Source organism: Magnolia sinica, chromosome 5 (genome assembly GCF_029962835.1).
Source record: "Magnolia sinica isolate HGM2019 chromosome 5, MsV1, whole genome shotgun sequence".
Classification (NCBI taxonomy): Eukaryota; Viridiplantae; Streptophyta; class Magnoliopsida; order Magnoliales; family Magnoliaceae; genus Magnolia; species Magnolia sinica.
The window spans coordinates 62,874,235-62,887,721 of record NC_080577.1 but is presented as its reverse complement, the minus strand read 5'-3'; positions in this window follow the sequence as shown (position 1 = coordinate 62,887,721).

Sequence of the window (13,487 nt, the reverse complement as noted above, 5' to 3'; positions counted from 1 at the left end):
AGGGCCAAAAAGTCCTCAACGGCTAATCACGCGTAACACCCATGCCGTCTGTATAGCTTTCTGGCAGCGTCACGGGGAACAGATGAAATTTCCCTCCCATGAATGGGCTTGACCTTACAGACGAAGAAAATGTGGGCTGCAGTGTGCGCTCTTTGGCATTGTCTATGGATAGGCCAACCATGCATAAGACCCCCCAGATCCTTAGCTTGATTTCATTAGTAACTCATGAGGAAGGGCCTAAACCTACTCATTGATGGACTGGTGGCCCTGGATTTCGTACTCTAAAGGTCACCTTGTGCACCACGTGAACTCTAGAGAGTTACGGTGGCCAACCCTATTCGTAAATCCAACCGAGTTCACGACCCCGGTAGCTTCACTAGGCCCCTCTGATGGATCACGGTTTTTGAACTCACCAAGCTATGAGAAGTTCAGTGAACTCATAAGAGTTATAGATACTATCACATGAGACCCGACACCACTACTCAGGAGTCTAAAAAACTAGGTTACTCCACTACTTAAGAGCTTAAACTATGTGTGATCATCTAACTGAATTGAAACCTAGTACCACCTATCAAAACCAAAATCACAAAGGAAACTCCATACTAATGATCGTAATATGTTGTTATTTTTATTTGTTATGCTTCATTAAATATTAAGATATCTTACAATGCTTTCAGAATATTTCATATGTGGGTAAATAAATATGCTTGCAATAAATCACGACCTGAAAATTTATGAAAAGAAATATTGTGATACTTTCAAAAGAGGTTGCATGTTCTAAAAGAAATATATAGAAAATTTGTAATATTGAGATACTGAAAGGATACATGACTATATGGAATGTTCCCAAATATGCCGATTGTTTGATATAATGACAAAAATCATGAAAATTTTATATTTAGAACAAACAAGCATGCAATATAGACTGTGATTACATTAAGCCTGGTCAAAATGTTTGATACTCAAAACCTTATGTACTAAGTCAAATGTCTTAAAATATATTTATTCTTCTAAAGAGGATGAGTCTTCAATAACAATATGTTTATCTTTCTGAGGTGGGCAACAATGTCCCTCCACTTTCTGCCTTTCTGATTGTAAAGGAGAATTATTACGTAATATTCGCAAAGGAGGAGGAGGGTAGAATTGTAAGGAATCATCATTCTCTATCAGTGATTTGTGAGTGTCCTTTAAAGGAATACCAAAAGCTATCCATCCTTCAAGGGCATCAGTAGGCTTTACTTCATGAGTGTCGTCTTCCAAAGAGATTCTTATGCAAAGTTGGCCCAGAGAGGGGGCACGATCCATTTCTTCAAAATAGCCGATACCTTAGTCCTTCTGGTAATCTTTCAGGTGAGGAGGAGGGATCCATATAGCAAGATTCACTAGGTAACATTGGTCTACCAAGTAATATTGATGAACCCACCAGCGCATCTAACAATAAGAAGCACTAACTGGATAATTGTAACTGGGAATGAGGAAATGTGATCTAATATGAACATTTAAAAGTTTCTTCCACAATAGGTGTAAGGCCCGTATCATAGTTTGTACCGTTCCATAGGCTTCTGCGGTCCTCCCGGTCGAATTTCGGCAACCCTTGACCTGTACCCGATGTATGCGTGCGATCCTAAGCCCAGTCCTGCATACCAAAGTCTACTCGACCCAAAACTTATACCCTAATGACCGCACCGTCGCTGCGGTTCCAACGCCGTGACTCGCGCACCGATCTAATACCCAGGCTAGAAGATATGGGCTCGTGTTTATTTCGAGGAAAATGTCGCGTATGCGAATTCTGAGAAAATCTCTACGACTTATCCCATCAATCAATCAATCCCATCAATCAAGTACACATCACACCTCAAGTTAAGTACAAGTAACCCATACCCTACCCTTACCTCTCTCTTACACAAGCTACCCCAAAGTCAACCCTTACATCACTTCATCCATCACTCCACCCATCACCCAGCACCCATCACTCCATCTCTTATCATCCCATCACTTCCCTCTCTCCCTCATTTCTCAGAAAAAATCTCCCAAGTAACAAAAAATTCCAACGTCCAAGCTCTCTCTCTCCCAAAGACAATGTGGCTCACTTTCTCACTCTCTCATCTCCCATCTCAACCATTCATTCATCATCTACCTCCATCAAAATTGAAGGTAAGGAGCATACGAGTCCAATGGATCAAGGAGGAGTGCCATAGGTATGTGATCCACCATTGATTTTAATTTTTTGGGCCACATGTTGTGGGACCCACATTGATGTATACATTGAGAGAGGGGCCCATAGTGGCGGGGTCCCTCTATCTCACCGTTTCTCTCTCTCTCTCCCTCTCCCTCTTTTCTCCTTTTCTTTTGGTGATGTTGATGATGAGAGTGGCCCACTTATGATGTATATATTATATCCATACTGTCCATTTTGGGATGTATAGACCCCACCGTGATGAAGGTATTGCAACCATACCTTGGACATCCAGCAGTCTCTGCTGCTGGACTGTGTAAGGGAAACACTCTACAGTAAAAAAATAAGGAGAACTTAATATTTAAATAATATATTGTAAGTGCTATGGTCTCATGCTCCTTTGGTTATCAAATTTTGTGGTGTTAAAACCTCTATATGTGTCTTGTGTGCTATGGTCTCATGCTCCTTTGGTTGTCAAATTTTGTGGTGCCAAAACCACTGTGTGTGTCTTATGTAGTTTGTTGATGTATGGATGTTCAAGACACTTCATCAATGCTTCAAGTCAAGTACGGTGATCTACTTCAAGAAATGCAAGGTCATGTACTTGATCCTCTTCTATAAGCTTCAATGTTCAGAACTATGTCAATCAGAAGAGCGCCTGTTCAAGTCTAAAGATGATGTTAAAAAATGAAGTACATTCTAAGAAGATAAATCTAAGCAGTAGAAGATCTCAAGATCAAGCTACATCAAGTAGAGATCTCAAGCTTCATAAGGTTCAAAGGTCAACCTTCATCTGATTGAATGAAGTTTTAATGTTCATACTTCATGTCACATGTATGATAGACCTTATATTAACCTTAGGATAGGTCATTTTGAATACATAATTCATATTAATTCACTTTATAAGTATTTGGTCTGTTCTAAGACTAGTCTTGGACCTTGTTCGACTAGTCCTAGCATTGGTTCGACCAGTCCTAGAAAATCCAAGACCAGTCCTAAGTTTGTTGCAATTGTTCAGAATTTTTTGTTCATCTACGACCAGTCCTAGACTATGTTCGATTGGTCGTGTGAACAGTGTCGACTAGTCATTCGACCAGTCCTATTTCTTCGACTCAAACTACAGCAACGGATCCTTGAGTCCAACGACTAGTCGTAGACACCCTACGACCGGTCGTGTAACCGTCTATTTCAATCCCGCTTGAAAGTTCAAAAATCCGTTTCATCTATGCCCAGTCGTGGAGTACTCAGGATCAGTCATAGGCATGATTTTTGCATCTATAAATAAACGACGAATTTCAGAGATTGATAACTCAATTCAAGTAAAATTAAGACATCAACTTGATCCTTTTACTCCTACTCCTTCTTCAGGATCTGATTAAGTGATTATATTGGTCTGTATTAACTTTATTACTTTTTACTTTTGGTGGTGTATGAACCTTAAGTAACTATTTTTTTTAACTAGCTTATGGTGTATGGACTTTTTAACTTGCTTATATCTTGACTAGTTCATCCATTACTTACTCTCTTGCTAATTATCCTTTTATTTCTTCCTTTGTAATATTGTGACAAAAAAGGGGAGAATTTATTGGGTATATGCTTGATATTTGTGGAAGTAGTAGCATAAGCATTTCTTTTGGATTTATGTGTTACTCAGGGGGAGTAATATTTGTGCTTGTTAACAACTGGTGTGCTTGTTAACAACTGGTGCTTGATTCATTAACTAGGTTATAATATTTGTGATTAATAACAACTAGTGCATGATTCGTTAAGTTAACAACTGGTGCATGATTCTTTAACCAGGCTATAATATCTATGCTTATTAACAACTGGTGCCTAATTCGTTAAGTTAACAACTGGTGCATAATTCTTTAATCAGGCTGTAACTGGTTCTTTTATATATGAGTTGTACTTCTCTTCTTTGGAGTGTGTTTTGTCACAAATTTGACAACGGGGGAGATTGTAAGTGCTATGGTCTCATGCTCCTTTGGTTGTCAAATTTTGTGGTGTCAAAACCTCTATATGTGTCTTATGTGCTATAGTCTCATGCTCTTTTGGTTGTCAAATTTTGTGGTGTCAAAACCTCTATATGTGTCTTGTGTAGTTTGTTATTGTATGGATGTTCAAGACACTACATCAATGCTTCAAGTCAAGTACGGTGATCTACTTCAAGAAATGCAAGGTCATGTACTTGATCCTCTTCTGTAAGCTTCAATGTTCAGAACTACGTCAATCAGAAGAGCGTTTATTCAAGTCTAAAGATGATGTTCAAAAATGAAGTACATTCTAAGAAAACAAATCCAAGCTATAGAAGATCTTAAGATCAAGCTACATCAAGTAGAGATCTCAAGCTTTATAATATTCAAAGGTCAACCTTCATCTGATTGAATGAAGTTTCAATGTTCATACTTCATGTCTCAGGTACGATAGACCTTAGATTGACCTTAGGGTAGATCATTTTGAATACATAATTCATATTGAATTACTTTATAAATATTTGGTCTGTTCTAAGACTAGTCCTAGACCTTGTTCGACTAGTCATAGCACTGGTTCGACCAGTCCTAGAAAATCCAGGACCAGTCCTAAGTTTGTTGCAATTGTTCAGAATTTTTTATTCATCTACAACCAGTCCTGGACTCTATTCGACCGGTCGTGTGAACAATGTTAACTACTCATTCGACTAGTCCTGGTTCTTCGACTCAAACTACAGCAACGAATCCTTAAGTCCTACGACTAGTCGTAAACACTCTACGACCGTCATGTAACCGTCTGTTTCAATCTTGCTTGAAAGTTCAAAAATTCATTTCATCTATGACCAGTCATCGAGTACTCAGGACCAGTCGTAATCATGATTTTTGCATCTATAAATTGACGACGAATTTCAGAGATTGAAACTCAATTCAAGTAAAATCAAGGCATCACTCTGAGATAAGTTTGTGTTTATTTTTAAGCTATATTGCGCTTATTTAATATTCTCTTTTGTTAGCTTATTTAATTTGATTTTGTTTCTATATTCCAATCTAAATTGAAAAGAGGAATTGTTGTATTCCTTCTTCTTGGAATCAAAATCAAATATAGTTAGCCCAACTGGTTTAATTTAAAATCAATTAGAACTTAGAACCATATCAAAGTGAGTATTGGACATTGAACTTCACATTCGAACTTCTACTTTGATTGGTTCTTCCGGGCTACAACAAAAGGAGAAATCCAGGTATTTTACATTTATTGTAAATTCAATTATTTTGGTTTTGTTTGAGGTTAAGCCAAAAAAATCTCATTGTGTTGGTTATCTGAGGAGAGCCAGAAAACTCAAAAAGTGGGGTTTTTTAATTGTGTAAGCCCATATAAAAGACACAATTGTGAAGGTTTTAGGTGAACCTATGAAACCTATTTTGATAGTGAATGCTGATATCTCCTGTGTGAGGATATTAGGAGTGGAGTAGCTGTGTGGCTGTTGTTTAACAGTTGGTGTACACACAGGCGAACCACTATAATTCTTTGTGTCTTGTGGTTTAAGTGTTCGTTTGATATTTCCTATCTTTTATCATTCAAAATTGTGGGATGTATGTGTGGATGTGAATGTTGTAATTTTTACATTTCAAGCATTGTGGGAATGTTGTAATAGTTTAGACTTTACTTTCTGCTATTTCCCTTTATTATTCCTCTTCAGTTTGGGATATTGATACTTATCGTTCTAGTAAGGTTGTCCTACCATAAACCCTTAGTTTTTATGGTGTAAGGTTGTCCTTAGAACAACATTTGTATCAGCCTCTCAAGACTTGAATTTGAGGTTGCTTTACATTTCTATATTGTGATTTGTTTCATTTCTTTTGTTGGCTATCATATTCTTTAGTTTCCGCTGTTAAAAGTTTAATTTGGCATAGTCCTATTCACCCCCCCTCTAGGATATATAGCTTGGCCTTTTAAAGTGGTATCAGAGCCTAATAGCTCATTTTTAATTCTTTATTCTTGGATTCATTTCCTGAGCTAACGATCTAAGCTATATATAAAATGTCAAATTTTGATAGCCTTTCAGTCACTAGGCCTCCACCATTTGATGGCACCAATTATGCCTATTGGAAAGCCAGGATGAGAATTTTCCATAAATCCATGGATGAAAGTGTGTGGCTAGCCACAGTGAATGAATGGACCCCTCCTACCATTGAAGTGACTGGTATCGATGGTTCAAAAACAATGAGAATAACAGCTTATTTTTCTTGGACCACACTTCAGAAAAGTGAGAGTAGTGCAAATGCAAAAGCACTAAATGCAATCACTTGCGCACTATCACCGGATGAGTTCAAAAGAATTATATCCTGTAATTCTGCAAAGTAAGCCTAGGATATATTAAAAATGACACACGAGGGTACATCAATCGTCAAGAAATCTAAAGTCCAAATCCTCACAACCAAATTTGAAGAAATTCATATGGAGGAAAATGAAATGTTTATGGACTTCTACACTAGATTAAATGACATTGTGAACTCTATATGGGGTCTTGGTGATAAAACCCAGAAAGTAAAGTGTTTACAAAGATACTGCGCTCACTTCCTGAACGGTTCAATTCTAAGGTAACCGCGATCCAGGAACTTCATGATAAGGACAATATGAGGGTAGAGGAATTAGTTGGCTCTTTACAGACTTATGAGTTAACTTTTAAAACTCCAAAAAGAAAATCGATTGCTCTTAAATCTTCTAAAAATAGTTTTCAAGAAAATTCTGATTTCTGAAGACGATATGGCCCTTTTGGCAAAAAAGTTTTATGAAATTTTCAAAAGTAAAAAGAAGGTTGATTTTCAAAAAGCAAATGATAAGAAAAGATCTAAACTTAAATCTAAATCTTGGAAAGCATTAAAAGACAGTCAATGTTACAACTGCCAAGAATATGGGCATTTGGCAAATAAGTGTCCTAAAAAGGATAAACCCAAAAAGAATGGTATGTTGGCTACTTGGGATGAATCCTCTGGCCTCTTCTGATCAGAAGATTCTGAAACCGAGTCAGGCAGTGAAGTTAAAGCTCTTATGACTCTAGCCAAATTCACATTTTCAGATAATGATGATTTAACAAGTGAAGAAAATCTGAATAGTGATTGTGAAAATGAAGATGATCTTTAAGATGCGTACAATGCCCTATACAAGGAAAGTTGTAAAATTGTTGTCAAACTTAAACTTCAAAAAGAAAAATTTTCAAAGCTTAAAGAAAATTATGAGTCTCTTGTTTTGGAAAAATCCCATATTTCAGATTGTTTTGAAAAGACTAAATGCGATTTAGAATTCAAAACCTCCCTGATTGAAAATCTTAAATCTGAAAATGACAAACTTAAACTTAAAAACTCTTCACTTTTGAGTTTAAAGGATACATGGAGGTATGCCCAAGGAGATTCAAAGTTTGAAAAACTCTTATCTGGATCTATCAAATGTGGCGACAAATCCGGGTTGGGCTATGATAAGAATATACCTTCTAAACAATAGAATACTCCTCCTAAGTTTGTAAAAGGAGAAACCTCTAACTTAAAAGGGAAAAGTACTATTCAAGGTTTTTCTAAAAATGCTAAAACTTTTCAAAAACCTAAAAGCAAGTTTGTCAACTATAAAAATCAGAACCAAAATCCTTTAGCTGAAAAAAATAGTTGATTTGCTTAAGGAGATTTTAAAATCTAACTCAGTAGGTCATTCTTACAATAACAGACAGAAGAAGACCAAATATTCTCCTAAACCCTAAACTATTATGAAATGGGCTCCTAAGGTTACTTGCATGGTTGCCCACACTGCTTTCAAAGCTATAAGTCATTCAAAGTGGTACCTAGATAGTGCATGCTCCAGGCATATGACAGGTGACAAGGCTTTATTTACCGATCTTAAAGATACGACTGATGGGTCAGTCACATTTGATGATGGTAACAACTACAAGATTATTGGCCAAGGTACGGTTCAACTCTATAATCTTCCCTTATTTAAGAATGTTTTATATGTTGAGGGACTAAAACACAACCTGTTAAGCATATCTCAAATATGCGATAACAATCATAGTGTGAAATTTTCAAATCAAGGTTGTGAAATCTTAAACAAAAAGGGTTCTGTAATATTAACTGGTCGTAGGACTTCTGAAAACTGCTATTTTGTATGCAATGGTAGCTCATCTAATTAATTGCCGATGAAACGAAATTATGGCATAAACGCCTTGGACATGTACACTACCATAATCTATATAGATTGAGCAAAAGAGAACTAATAAGAGGTCTACCAAAATATAGAAAGTAGACAAAATATGTGGCGAATGCTAGATTGGCAAACAAACAAGGAACCATCACAAGAAAGTGAACTCCAATGCCACATCAAGACCACTTGAACTTCTTCATATGGATCTTATAGGACCAACCAGGTCGAAGAGTCGAGGTGGTAAAAAATACATTCTGGTGATCGTGGATTATTATACCAGATTTACATGGGTAGCTTTCTTAAGGGATAAATCAGAAACCCTTGTTGAAGTAAAAAGAGTGCTCAAGCGGATTCAAACTGAAAAAGGTTCTCAGTCAGTAAAATCCATAGTGATCATGGATCTGAATTTGAGAATAGCAGTTTTGAGAAATTCTGTAGCAATCAGGGAATATCGCATAAATTCTCTACTCCCAAAACACCACAAAAAAATGTATTTGTGGAGAGGAAAAATAGAGTACTTCAAGAAATGAAAAATGTAATGTTGAATAGTATGAAACTCCCTAGAAATCTTTGGGCTAAAGCCATAAATACTGCGTGCTATATTATTAACCGAGTTTATACATGTAAATCTAATAATAGAACTGCTTATGAACTTTGGTTTGATAAGAAGCCTACTGTCAAATACTTTCGAGTTTTTGGCAGCAAGTGCTATATTTTGCATGACCGTGAAAATCTGGGAAAATTTGACACAAAAAATGATGAAGGAATATTTTTAGGATATTCTTTAAACAGTCGTGCATATCGCGTATTGAACAAAAGGACTGGTGTGAATCATGAATCTATAAATGCAGTCATAGACGATCATTTGAATACGCCTGCCCTAAGTTCAAATAATGATGAAGTTCTTTTAATTGACAAACCAGATACTTCATCAAATCAAACTAATATTGAACAGAGGTCTGTTAAAGATCATCCAACTACTCAGATTCTTGGAAACCGTCTCACTAGTGTGCGCACTCATAGACAACTAGAAGACATGTAATTACGTGTGCTTCACATCCCAAATAGAACAAGCTAACGTAAAAGAAGCTCTTTCTGACGAAAACTGGATAGTTACGATGCAAGAAGAGCTTAACCAATTTGTAAGAAATGATGTTTGGTATCTAGTTCCTAGACCTAAAGATAAACACATTATAGGAAATAAGTGGATTTTCAAAAATAAGTCTGATGAACTTGGTAATATTATCGAAACAAGGCTAGACTGGTTGTACAAGGGTACACTTAAATAGAAGGCATTGATTATGATGAAACCTTTGCCCCAGTAGCTCGTTTTGATTGAATCAAACTTTTTATATCCATTGCATGCTTTAGGAAGTTTAAAATTTATCAAATGGATGTAAAGAGTGTCTTCTTAAATGGTGATCTACATGAAGAAGTGTATGTGGAACAACTAATGGGTTTTGAAGACCCTAAGAACACTGATCATGTGTATTGCCTTAAAAAGGCTCTCTAGGGTTTAAAACAAGCTCCCAGGGCATGGTACAAAAAAATTGACTAAGTTTTTACTAAGTCATAATTTTAAAATGGGTAGTGTCGATAAGACGCTCTTTGTTAAGAAACACAATGATGATATCTTAATGGTTCAAATCTATGTTGATGATATTATTTATAGATTAACATGTACTAACATGACTGTTGAGTTTACAGATTTAATGAAATCTAAGTTCGAAATGAGCATGGTTGGGGAATTAAACTATTTCCTAGGGTTGCAAATAAAATAACAACCTGATGGTATTTTTATTTCTCAAACCATGTATGCCTTGAACTTGATTAAAAGGTTCGGATTTGAGAATGGTAAGAACTTTGATACTCCTATGAGTACAACTTTAAGACTCTCAAATGACTCTACAGGTAAAGATGTGAATCCTAAACTGTATAGAAGTATGATTGATAGTTTACTTTATTTAATTGCTAGTAGACCTGATATTACTTTAAGTGTTGGTATTTGCGCTAGATATCAGTATAACCCTAAAAAGTCACATCTAACTGTGGTCAAGCGGATTATGAGATATGTTGCAAGTACTATTAAATTAGGTCTCTGGTATCCACATGATACTAGTGTTTAATTGGCTGGGTACTCTGATGCTAATGGGGCTGGTAATATCGATGATATGAAATCAACCAGTGGTGGTTGTTTTTATATTGGAAATTGTTTAGTTTCTTGGTTCAGCAAGAAACAAAGTTCTATATCGCTCTCAACTGCTGAGGCTAAATACATCGCAGCAGGAAATCTATGTACTCAACTTGTTTGGATGAAACGTTTGTTAAGCGATTATGGAGTTACAAAGGAATCAATGATAATTCCAGTGCGATAAATATTTCAAAAAATCCAATCCAACATTCACGTACCAAGCACATTGACATTAAATATCATTATATTCGTGAATTAGTGGAAGAAAAAATAATATCTTTATAATACATTCCGACTGAGACTCAACTTGCTGACATTTTCACTAAACCGCTCGAAAAAAGTAGGTTTATTAAATTAAAATTTGATCTTGGTATGTGCATTCAAAATTGATTATTCATGCATGTATGTATCATAGTGTATATATATAGTTAATACTTTATGTGGTTAAATTACAATTTTTTATGAAAAAATACATGTTTTTTCCTATACACGACTAGTCATGGTTGTACTCGATCGGTTGTGGAGCACGTTGGGCCTTTTATAATTTGGAGAAAAATCTCATCTTCCTCATTTCCTATTCCCTCTCCAACGAGCCGACGCCCGACCAGTCGAAGCTACCGACCTAGATCTTCAAGGTTAGTGCGTTATTTGCATTTTTCTTATATATTCTGTTCTATATTACTTCATTTTCACTCTTGGAGTAATCTATTTGATCTTTCATTGTAATTTTGAGGTTTTATTTTCAAAAATCTGATCTAGCAAAACCTCACTCTACATCCTTTATATCTTCTTATTTTCTTGAGTTTCTTGTTGCAAATGGACTCAAGAGGAAAAAAGAAAACAACACGTGGTGCTTCCTCTTCTAGGTCGAATTTAACTTGGCGACATCTTCGGTCTCCTGAAGATGATCCCTCATATGTGAGGGATTTGTGTATGCACAATGTCATTATCGAATATCCGGTTGATCTTAATCATATTACTCAGTTTGGTATCCTACCTCTACTTCAAGCTATAGGATGGGATAACATCTTACATTGGGGTGGGCCAGCATTCCAATCTATTGCACAGGCCATGTTTGCATGTCTTTTTAACTTTTCTACTGAAAATTTATCATTTAAGATTGATACTAGAGAAGGGCCATTCGATGTAGATCGTCATTTGATATCTGGCCTTGTGGATATTCCTATTAATGATGAGGGTATTCCTATTCATACTTTAATTAAAAAACCCTCTGAATCAGAGAAATGTATGTTGACTAGAGATCTATGCAATATGAATGTGCAATGGATGCATAAAGGGAATGTGCTCCCCGCAAAGTATTTATTACCCAAATACAGGGTGCTCCATAGAATTTTTATTTCAAATCTATATCCTCGTTCAGGTAACAAAACTGAACTAACTTCTTTTATGGTTTGAGTCTTACATTCTCTCATTTCTGGTACTAAAGTTTGTCTGCCTTCCTTGATATGTCATTCAATTATTCAATTTCGTCTCCATCCAGGTCACAGTGATATTCCATTTGCATATCTTATGACTGTTTTAGCTAATCATATGCTAGTGGCTATGCCTTTTGGAGAGGCTCCTATCCATCATATCATTTTCAACAATTCTAATATAAACAAGATGAAATTGGGATTGACTCCTGGCCAAGTGGATGTTGGTGGAAGTGGAGCTGAAGCTGGGAATGAAGAAGATGCTGGTGATCTTCCTCCGGATGATATTAACATAGATGACATTTTTTATGAGATAGAATCTGACTCTGAAAATGATCCTGATTATGAGCCATCTGAGTTTGATACGCGTTTATGTGCTTTGGAAGAGAAGGTAAAAAATATGAATGTTGCCCACGATTTAAGGTTTAAATATATACGTAAGTATCTCAGGCATAAAAACAAGGGCCTTCATCAACTTGATCCTTTTACTCCTACTCCTTCTTAAGTGATTATATTGGTCTGTATTAACTTTATTACTTTTTACTTTTGGTGGTGTATGAACCTTAAGTAACTTTTTTTTTTGAACTAGCTTATGGTGTGTGGACTTTTTAACTTGCTTATATCTTGACTAGTTCATCCATTACTTACTCTCCTGCTAATTATCCTTTTATTTCTTCCTTTGTAATATTGTGACAAAAAAGGGGAGAATTTATTGGGTATATCCTTGATATTTGTGAAAGTAGTAGCATAAGCATTTCTTTTGGATTTATGTGTTACTCAGGGGGAGTAATATTTGGGCTTGTTAACAACTGGTGTGCTTGTTAACAACTGGTGCATGATTCATTAACCAGGCTATAATATTTGTGATTAATAACAACTGGTGCATGATTCGTTAAGTTAACAACTGGTGCATGATTCTTTAACCAGGCTATAATATCTATGCTTATTAACAACTGGTGCCTGATTCATTAAGTTAACAACTGGTGCATAATTCTTTAATCAGGCTGTAACTGGTTCTTTTATATATGAGTTGTGCTTCTCTTCTTTGGAGTGTGTTTTGTCACAAATTTGACAACAGGGGAGATTGTAAGTGCTATGGTCTCATGCTCCTTTGGTTGTCAAATTTTGTGGTGTCAAAACCTCTATATGTGTCTTGTGTGCTATAGTCTTATGCTCTTTTGGTTGTCAAATTTTGTGGTGTCAAAACCTCTATATGTGTCTTGTGTAGTTTGTTGTTGTATGGATGTTCAAGACACTGCATCAATGCGTCAAGTCAAGTACGGTGATCTACTTCAAGAAATGCAAGGTCATGTACTTGATCCTCTTCTGTAAGCTTCAATGTTCAGAACTACGTCAATTAGAAGAGCATTTGTTCAAGTCTAAAGATGATGTTCAAAAATGAAGTACATTCTAAGAAAATAAATCCAAGCTATAGAAGATCTTAAGATCAAGCTACATCAAGTAGATATCTCAAGCTTCATAATGTTCAAAGGACAACCTTCATCTGATTGAATGAAGTTTCAATGTTCAT